This window comes from Sycon ciliatum, chromosome 7 (genome assembly GCF_964019385.1).
Source record: "Sycon ciliatum chromosome 7, ocSycCili1.1, whole genome shotgun sequence".
Classification (NCBI taxonomy): domain Eukaryota; kingdom Metazoa; phylum Porifera; class Calcarea; order Leucosolenida; family Sycettidae; genus Sycon; species Sycon ciliatum.
Genome location: NC_088649.1, coordinates 31,702,257 through 31,711,690, shown reverse-complemented (window position 1 = coordinate 31,711,690; position 9,434 = coordinate 31,702,257). Strand labels below are relative to the sequence as shown.

General features: G+C 47.3%; 1 long non-coding RNA gene across 2 annotated transcripts; it reads left to right on the top strand.

The window, feature by feature from the left end:
• The first annotated feature begins 6,001 nt into the window (after positions 1 to 6,001).
• LOC135820666 (uncharacterized) lies at positions 6,002 to 8,410 on the top strand. 2 transcript variants are annotated; one of them, XR_010554173.1, is made up of 4 exons: positions 6,002 to 6,458; positions 6,814 to 6,868; positions 6,960 to 7,063; positions 7,976 to 8,410. It is a non-coding gene; the product is annotated as an uncharacterized LOC135820666 (long non-coding RNA). The 2 variants fall into 2 exon arrangements; XR_010554172.1 differs by lacking the exon at positions 6,002 to 6,458 and having other exon boundaries at positions 6,641 to 6,868.
• Positions 8,411 to 9,434: the final 1,024 nt, after the last annotated feature.

The following is a 9,434-nucleotide window of genomic DNA, read 5'->3' as shown; positions in this document are numbered from 1 at the left end:
TTGACGATGCCCTAGTGACTGTGTGTCATGGATTGCCTTGCCATCAGCGGTCATTGCCGTCCACCTTGGTGCAGCCCTCAACAACTGGCTCAGCCCATGGGAGTCTCAAGTGGACAAAGTTGTTGCCAAAGTAGCTCAGAAGATTGGTGCATCGTGGTGTAGGTGAGCACATCACTAGGACTTCCCAGCGCCTATTTGTCCAGGCTGGGATTCTATGTGACATGCTGTACTGCACATTCTTTTCAGCACTGCAAGGCCGGCAGCTGGACCGACTGCAGGGGCCGTGCACATGCAGGCCGCCTGTTAACAGTGCAGCATTCTGGAACGTTCCTTCCTTCTGAGATCCGTGGAATAATAACTTTTTTTGCTTCAAAGCAAGTTGCTTACCTTTCTGTTGTGCTCCCAGTGTCCTTACAACAATAACCTACAGCAATGTTTTATTTTCCTTTCCATTCCCCAACCAATGAATACTACGATGTCGATTCTATTTCTGAATACTTTAGTGTGTGCCCGCGCACGCACGTGTGTGTGTATACCTCACTGGCCACTCGAAGTTCTGTTCTCCATCACTGGAACACTGCCTGTTCTTTCAGGACCTGCCATCATCTGCGGATGGGCATTCAATGATTGTATTGTGTGTGTGTTTCATTCAGAATCAGATCCGCGATCGTTGCTATAAGAGAAAATCTGTGGGTTCACATCCAGTGCATTTGTAGATTTGCGTGCTTTTCTTCCCACGGGCGCATACATGGGACATTGTGTGTGTGTGTGTGTGTGTGTGTGTGTGTGTGTGTGTGTGTGCGTCTGTGTGTATGGGGATATTGTCTGTATCGGCTTTTGGTACTAATGTTCAGGTCTGTGCTTGCATGTGTGAACATGAAATTGTTCGGTTCTGTGCATGCTATTGCTATGTTGTATATTATTGTATGTATGTGTGCATTTCCACGAACAGTGTAGATGAGCGTGGAGAGTGCATTCATCCCTCATCAACCACTTCCCCTTGGGCTTACGAGAGTTTTTTCTGCGTACCTCTCATTTTTGTTTGTTTCTCTCTGATACTGTATTGATGCCGGTACCTGTACCTCGATGTGTTCCTCTATCTGCAGTCACCTTTAACCTTCGGTCAAGTTAACGTTTATTGTGCTCTATTTATCGTGCGAATCAAAATAAACAATAATAACACAAGTCGTGCTAGAGTGACGACATGTGCGTGTAGTAGGGTTCATGCGATGGGACGTTATAATTAGGTGGAACAGAACACACATTGGGCAGATTGATTGGGCATCATTGATTGTGCTCAGTCTAAACAGTGAACATAATAATTATCTCCAGTGACAGACTGTAGCGGCTAGCCTCCAATAGGTAGCTGGCACTAGTCGCTACTGCTTGTTTGACAGGTGCTGCCAGAACCCCTGTTGTGTCATGCTATAGATGCACATGCCCTATTCTGGGGCATACTGAGGTACTTTGATTTTGTTGACTGCATGTATACAGCATTCAATCGTAGTACTCGTAGACCTTGGCTCTTTGTAGGTCAACCACCATCGCATGGATCGATCGGTGACTATGCACTTGGAGGTTGGAATAGCCCGCGCTGAACCGATCTTGCCATGGCCCAGGGAGTGAGCTCGCTTACTCGACTATCCCGGTTTAAGTTAACCAGCATGAGTGGTGCAATTTGTCCATACTATGTTGCGAGCTCACAGTTGTTTGGGCAGGTTTTGAGCTGCACCACGAAACAAAGCGAAATAACGGCATGACTGTAGAGCAAGGAAGCGGCGAGACGGCACTTCCAGGACGAGACAGGCAGTAGAGATGTGTTCACAGCACGAGCAACCTCTCAAACCCTGCCGGTACTCCACAGTTACAAGAAAATGGCGGACTGGACGACGCGCCAATGCAAACCTGCTACATCCACCCAGGCACATAGCTGCCAAACCAGGCCAATGTCGACCCCGGCACTGCATACCGGTATGTCAATGTCAAACAGATCCTGCAGGAGAAGACTGGGATGATATTGGCGTCCAGTGTAAGGACACCAGTCACATTTCCTGCGTCTTTTGCAGCATACAGGATAGACTCATCACTGTAAAGTCCACTACTTCGTGATTTTTATTTGTAGAATACATGACAGGCGTATTCAGTGTGCCTCGCAGGACTGCGAGATGCTGCAGAAGACCAGGTTCGACCTTTCTGGACCGCCATTCACCGACGGTGGGCTACACGATGCTGGAGGAACTAGATTCCAGTGAAAACCCAAGATTCCTTTGCTCCTGGACGCTCCGACGTGTTGTGATATCTGCCAGGTGCGCAGTAACTAGTATTTTCATCGCTATAGCGAGGACGACGCCGATCGGCAAACTCTCGCTCACAGCCATCACCAGCCTCTCAAAACCATCACTTGGCATCCCCCAGAGGTATAGGAGAAAGCCAAAACAGCTCTCAAAAAACAAAAGCTAGGGACGATGGAAAGAGAGCATGTCAAAAAGAAGACGAACAGTATGAAGTTCAAATGGGTTTGAACACTCGTACCACCAACTATACCACTTTCAATAAATCGTGACGCCATTTTGTTTTAACACGCATACGGTCCATTGTATTAGCTGCATTTTGATATACATGTACATATCATATAATGGGATCCATATATAGTCGCGTGGTGCAAACCTCTAACTAAAGACCACCTGCTACTAAAGACCGCTTTTGCTGGCACCAAGGGGTGGTCGGTAGTCACAGGTTTTACTGTACTACAAACAGATTGCAGATCGTAATTCTTGCTTTGGCGGCACGAAACTTCACTTGGGGCAGTGCAATCTCGGCGGAACCCACAAATAATGAATAAAACAGACCAGACTCGAGTAAACAAATCCAATCATACAAGTACGAGATCTTCACGAGACGAGACTGCACCCTTTGACTTGTTTCGTACGAAGCAAACAAGTTTACTGAACCTCTCCACAATGGAGATTTTCGGTCAATGGGTCCTTGAACCTTTCCGTCCAGATTGGGAACTGCCAACGATAGTATGCCACTGACCAGTGCCTTACTTGTAACGTACCAATATACAATGAATATGAGTATTTCGACAACACATCTAACATAAGCCTTACCGTCAAGAAGGTGAACTCGCGTTCTTTGCACACTGTAGACAAGGGCAAAGAGATAAAAATGGATCTAAATCCGAATAAAATCAGCACACGTTTCCGTAAATGAAAGGGTGAGCATAAGCAAATGAATCGAAGGAAACCGGTCAACTCAGAGATCACCTGTCATCGAGTATTCCGTAAAAGGAGGCCTCGGCAGCGGAAAAGCTAAATTAGAAAAGAGATCCTGTCAGCTTTTCCATTATTTATTGCATTCCGCCCAAAATGAGCACACTTTTCGTAAATGAAAGAGTCAACACAAGCAAAAGAATCAAAGGGAACTGGTCAACTCACCTGTCATTGAGTAATATTCCGCGAAAGGAAGTCTCAGCAGCGACGAAACGAAATAAGCCAGGCCAGGAGACGAAATATCCAAAACAGCTCATACAAGAAGCAGTTCCAAAGGAGGAAGTTCCTCGCGCATGCACATCCGAACACGGACTGCACTGCAACACAATGTCTGCCGTGCACGTGCACAGCACGCGGCTACCACCCGTTGGTAGATCTAATACCGAGCACCTTACGTAGAGACTTACGTAGCCTAAGTGAAATACCGAGCACCTTACGTAGAAACTTACGTAGCATAGCGATGTCGTTTTTCTTGCCATGTGAACACAATAATAGAAAAGCTGACAGGATCGCTTTTCTAAATATTGGAATGAAGCCAGCATATAATTCAAATATTCTGAAGAAAATGAGGACAAAACATTCATATTATGGACAAAATGCGTTCAGAAATGCCTTTTATGGATGAATTTGGAATTTCACTGACATGTACTATAGTAGGCAAGGGTCAAGCATACTTTTCCGCATGTGTTTTGATTTGCACCGTAAGCATGATATTCGTGAAGCCAATGAATATTCCAAGGTTGTAATTTTACTGAAATGATCTACACTTTCTGCTTATGTCGAGCATATTTTGGCATATTTTGGCATATCTTTTTGCATATCTTGCTAAGCCTTTGGCATATTATGGACGTTTTCCCTGAAATGCGACGAGCATAATAATTATGCTCTTTTTTTAGCATATTTGGTCGAGGCCTAGTCACAATCACAATGACATGAAGAGAACCAACCTACATATGCATGATTGCACAAGAGTGGAGACGACAAATGGCTATAATCATTGTGCCACAAAACCGGTACACAGGAGACAGTACTTCGAAGTACACAGTAGGTAATAGTAGTTTTTATTATTTTACTAGGGGAGTCCCAACAGGCTACTGCCTTTTTACTGGGAACCCTACGTGAAGGTTAACCATGAGCAAGAGAGTGGGCCTGTCGACAGTCAGCTCGAAGAGAGTTCCATCTGCCAGTGTTGACACACAAATTCAAAGAGCGCCGATGAGGCAAAAGGAAAAATGGAAGTTTCCGGAGGAGGAAGGAGGAAACTGTAGTTATCACCAACCCTCACCGCGCCCAGCTCACGCCGCTACGGCGTGCGACCTGAGCTGGGCGCCCTGCCCAGGATGGAACTGTCCTCAAGCCAGTCACGTATTTGGCAGCCCAGTGAGCTGTCTACCGGATTGCAGCGTTTAGAAGCGCCAAATGCGGCAAGGCCAGTCTCAGGCTGGTCGCGTAGGCGGCAGGCCGGCGGGCGACCGGCAAGGCTGCATTCGCATTTGGATCACCGAAGTGATACAGCTGCTTCGACGGCACTCCGTGGCGCATCAAGGAGGCATCTGGGGCCCAGGCAGCCCGCCCGTAAGCGCACCACCATATCAGGTATGCGCAGATAGAGCAGCAGAGCAAGATGTGTGCCGGACATTCACCATCATCCGGTCGACTGCATGGTTGTGCGACTTTACACAGCCGTCACTCATTACTTGCTATTGCTTGCAGAAGGCCAGAATTTTTTTCTTTTTTCGCTCTTTCCCTTCTTCCAGGCACGGCTTCATGTTAGAGCAGTAAATTGCAGTTAGGGACTCAGCTGTGTCAAGCTGGACTCAGCGTGTCAAGTTTGGCATAATACAATAAGCGCGCTATCCCCAAACAGTTGTGTGGTTATTGTGTGAGTGTAAATGCAGGAGTCCGCGGTCACGTGAGCGGGGAGTGATAAAGAAAAGTTAAAAGATGAGGCTATAGACAATGTGAAGACCCAGTAAAGGTAAAGATAATGAAGAACATACATGTACATGTACATGGAGTAGCCCTTTCCCAAAGGTGCTTGCCCTTTTTTCGCCCTTTTTGGCACTTTTTTGGAAAAGCCCGTTTCTTTCGCCCTTTATTGCGTTTTTTGGTGAATATCGCCCTTTTTGAGCTTTTTTAGCTGAAAAAGTGCTAAAATCTGTTTGCTCATGCATGCGATCACAGTTGACGAGTGCTCGATGGGCCTTGGCACGCCGCCTTTTGGGGGGCAATAAGTTGGTGAAGCTTGTACCCGGTGTACACAATGCTCTAAAAAGTAGGTTTTTTGAACTTTATTTCCTGTTTTGCCTTTCGTGGACCCATAAATGGAAGAGTACGTATTCATTTCTCAGCTTGGTTTCATATCTGAACATGTATCATGGCTATGCTTCACTGAAAAAAGAGCACTTTTTTGCCGGTTTTCACTGAAAAAAGAGCACTTTTTCAGCATATTTTGAGGGACGCGAAAAGCACTATTATTATTGGAAAGGCTTTCTGTCTAAAGCCTTTCCATACTGGTGCTCGATGTTTTCAGTTTGGGGACACCAAAATTAGTGTACCGCTAAAGACACGTGGTCGACACGTTGTTGACACGTTGTTGACACTTTGTTGACACGTGACCCAATTACCGGCCTACCAAGTGCCTTTGGCGACCGCTAACAGCAACTGTGGAACATTGCAGTGCCCTTTTTTGGAGCAACGTACGAGTAGTGCCCATGGATTATGACCCCGCGACCCCAATCTACGTGGCGGTCCGCAATTCGCTACTTCATACTGACTGGCGTCCAGCATCGTCCCGAATTTGGCCACAATCTGCTCTCGGGACCCTGTAGGGCTCCCTGACCTGCTCCATCTCCGCCATCGTCAATGTACTGCGCATCCACCCAGGCCAGGACTGCACTTACTTAAGGGAAGGAGTATTTGCAAGATGGAACCTGGGAACTGGAAGACGACGAAGAGGAAGCGTGGGAATCCGGCGGCTATGGCTGGGATGTAAGTCCAACATTGCTGGTGCCAGAGTTGCCACTGCTTGCTTATAAGGGAATCATGTGTGTTGCCTTTTTGCCTTTTCCGACGCCCTCCTCCGACTGTACTCCCGATCCCAGGACTGAACTTACGGGAAGGAGTGCTTCCAAGATGGGAGACGAAGAAGAAGAAGCCGCTGAATCCGGCGGCAATAGCTGGGATGTAAGTCCAACATTGCTGGTGCTAGAGTTGCCACTGCTTGTTTATAAGGGATTCATGTGTGTTGCCCTTTTTTGCCTTCTCCCATGTTCTCCTCCGATTGCACTGGTGAACGCTGTCACATGTGTTGCCCTTTCCAGGCAGTAGAAGGGAGGGGGGGGGCAGCACATCGTGGCATCCAGGAATGCTAGGCCCTAGGAACTAGGCAATCTGACCTTTCCTCTTACTCCAATAATGGTATGGATGGGGAGTTCTTGAACATCCTCAGTCTTGTTAGAGTGAACTGTGCAACTCGGCAATCGGTGATAGCAGAGGACCAATGCCGATGGCGATGCTCCTTCCTTTTTCTCTGTCACAGGCTGCGTTCTCGAGAGGAAGCGTTATTTCTGCATTCCAAGAAGGACGGCACAATGGTGAGTGGAATTTCGTGGGTGTGCAGCCTTGCTAGTTGAATTGTAAATCAACCATTCTCCCTGTCTCTGACTTCTTCAATGTCCTCCTCAGTGTCGGACTGTCCGCGTCGCATTGAACTGGTCCGATGAGGCTGCTATTGCACACACAGTGAGGGAACTCCCATACGGGAACTCGGAAGTACTGCTACAGTACAGGTAAGGTGGCCATTGCTTATGTGCGTGCGCCGTTGTTGTCAACTTCTAAGCCAGCTGTACTCCAACCTACATGGAGTTTGAAAGTAGTCAGCTGGCGAACTACAATTGAAGTTTAGACGTTATATGCCGCGGCTTGGTCAGCTTTTTCAGTTTCACAATGCATTGCACTCAGCACCGCTTCTCGGAATATCTTGTCAGGATAGCTGTGGAACGCATCCTCCCCAGTGGGGGAATGGCAAATATGGTGTTCATTTTTTAGGCTTGCTTTTATGGTACGTACAAATCCCCATTGAAAAGACATAGTGGAGACCAGAAACTGCAAATAGATGTTGGGAACCGCGAAGACCACCCTTCCTTGTCAAGTTCCCTGAGGGTGTGGAGGGGGGGGGGAGCGGAGGAGGGACATTCCTGCACTGCTTAAAGCAGGATTCACAGGAGCATTTTCAGAAATTGCTTGTACATTTGTACCAGTTGTAACCGACAAACGCATTCTCATTGAGCTTTGACTTGAGGCACGTCAGCAAGGCGCTGTTGCATCGCTGACGTCTTGTCGTGATTCTGTGAATGGTATTTTGTGCGAGTTTGCATCGCACGCAGAATCGCAGGTCGTGTCGCATTGCGCAGCACACTGCCAAATTGCTTCTGTGAATCCCACGTGAATGGGAATTCCAATGGGAATGTAATCCATTGCCAACAGGTGTATTCCCGAGCTGCGCATCATACTGCAAAATTGCTCCTGTGCATGCAAATGGATTTCATTGCTCTTCTGTAGTTTGGGAAATTCTCGATTATGATAATTCTGCGTGTGTGTGTACACCAGCCCTGAACATACATGTAGGTGACCCATTTGTGGTGTCTCATAGCCTACCTCACGACCTTATGCTTTCTTTCTGTATCACTTGTATCTTGCAGGTATATCACCCCGTGACGACCACATCGAAGTCTGAAATTGAAGTGTGAAGATGCTTCAGCAACCCCTTCATATTTTTCCATTGCTTTTATTGTGCTTCTACTGTGCATGTGTGTAACTTGTGGGGTATGCATGTGATGACAATGTATGCCGGTGACACGGTCAGATTTTGTCCATGCGTGTAACGTACACCTGCATGCTATCGTTGAAAAGGATCTGCCAGTTACGATCTTCGGACGAGTATCAGGTCAGCTTGGTTTTGTGTGGGCTGTACCAGATGCTGTTCACTTCTCTATCTGTTGGATATGTGACTTTCTGCAAGTTTCTGGTGTATGGTGGCCACTTCTTTGCTTGTCTTTGTATGACATTACAATAATTCTGTATTCACTGCTTCCATGGTGTGGTCTGCAAACTGCAATCCTTAGGCGAATATCAAAACGGTTTGCAATGTTGTGCTTTGGCCGCCAGCTTACCTACACATTGTAGTTGAATTATTTTTGTTTCACAACTGACTTCCTGAAGTATGGTGGCCACTGCTTTGCATGGCATTATACAATGTTCATCAAGAATTTCCTGTTTGGGTCGTGTGTGTGTATGTATGTGTGTGCGTGCCCATGTGTGTGTGTGTGCCATATGCATGTGCGTGTTTGTCACAAGGTGTCTGTGTGCGGGTCAGCGAGGTGGAGAGGGCTGGAATGTATCAGTGTGCTACTGTAGTTGCATGGCTACATACAGTGCATCGCGCGCGTGCTCACCATGTTTATCTACGGAGCTGGGCTAGGGTGGGGGAGGGAACAGAAAAAGAACTGAAATTACCCATATAAAAACCGCTCTGTGAGCGGTTCTGAAAAACCTCTACTGGTGCAGCCCCGTCGTAAAAGTAAGAAATTAGAACTGGCGCATTGTCCTCCCAAATGTGAACTGATCCACCTAAATCGCGATTGACGGGACCCGAACGCACCAGTAGCACGAGGTCGGGAGGGCACAGGATCACAGCCGGCGTCGGCGCTGATCAAGTTACCATACAACACTTAGATCTACCCCGAAGCCCACCTTTGCCGCTTTGGCTTTGGCTATGGACCAGCGTCCCCAGCTGCATCCACAGGTAGGAACCTCGTGCTACTGGTGCGTTCGGGTCCCGTCAATCGCGATTTAGGTGGATCAGTTCACATTTGGGAGGACAATGCGCCAGTTCTAATTTCTTACTTTTACGACGGGGCTGCACCAGTAGAGGTTTTTCAGAACCGCTCACAGAGCGGTTTTTATATGGGTAATTATTATTATTAGAAGCTTTTCCGCGTACGCGTTGGCATCAATGCAATGTAGATATACACAGCATGTATAGCTTTCGCATAAGCCGAAGCGACAACAGCCAAACAGGATATTGATGGCGATATTGGAAGGGCTTCCTGTCTGAAGCCTTTCCATACTGGTGCTCGATGTTCCAGTTTTGTGACACGA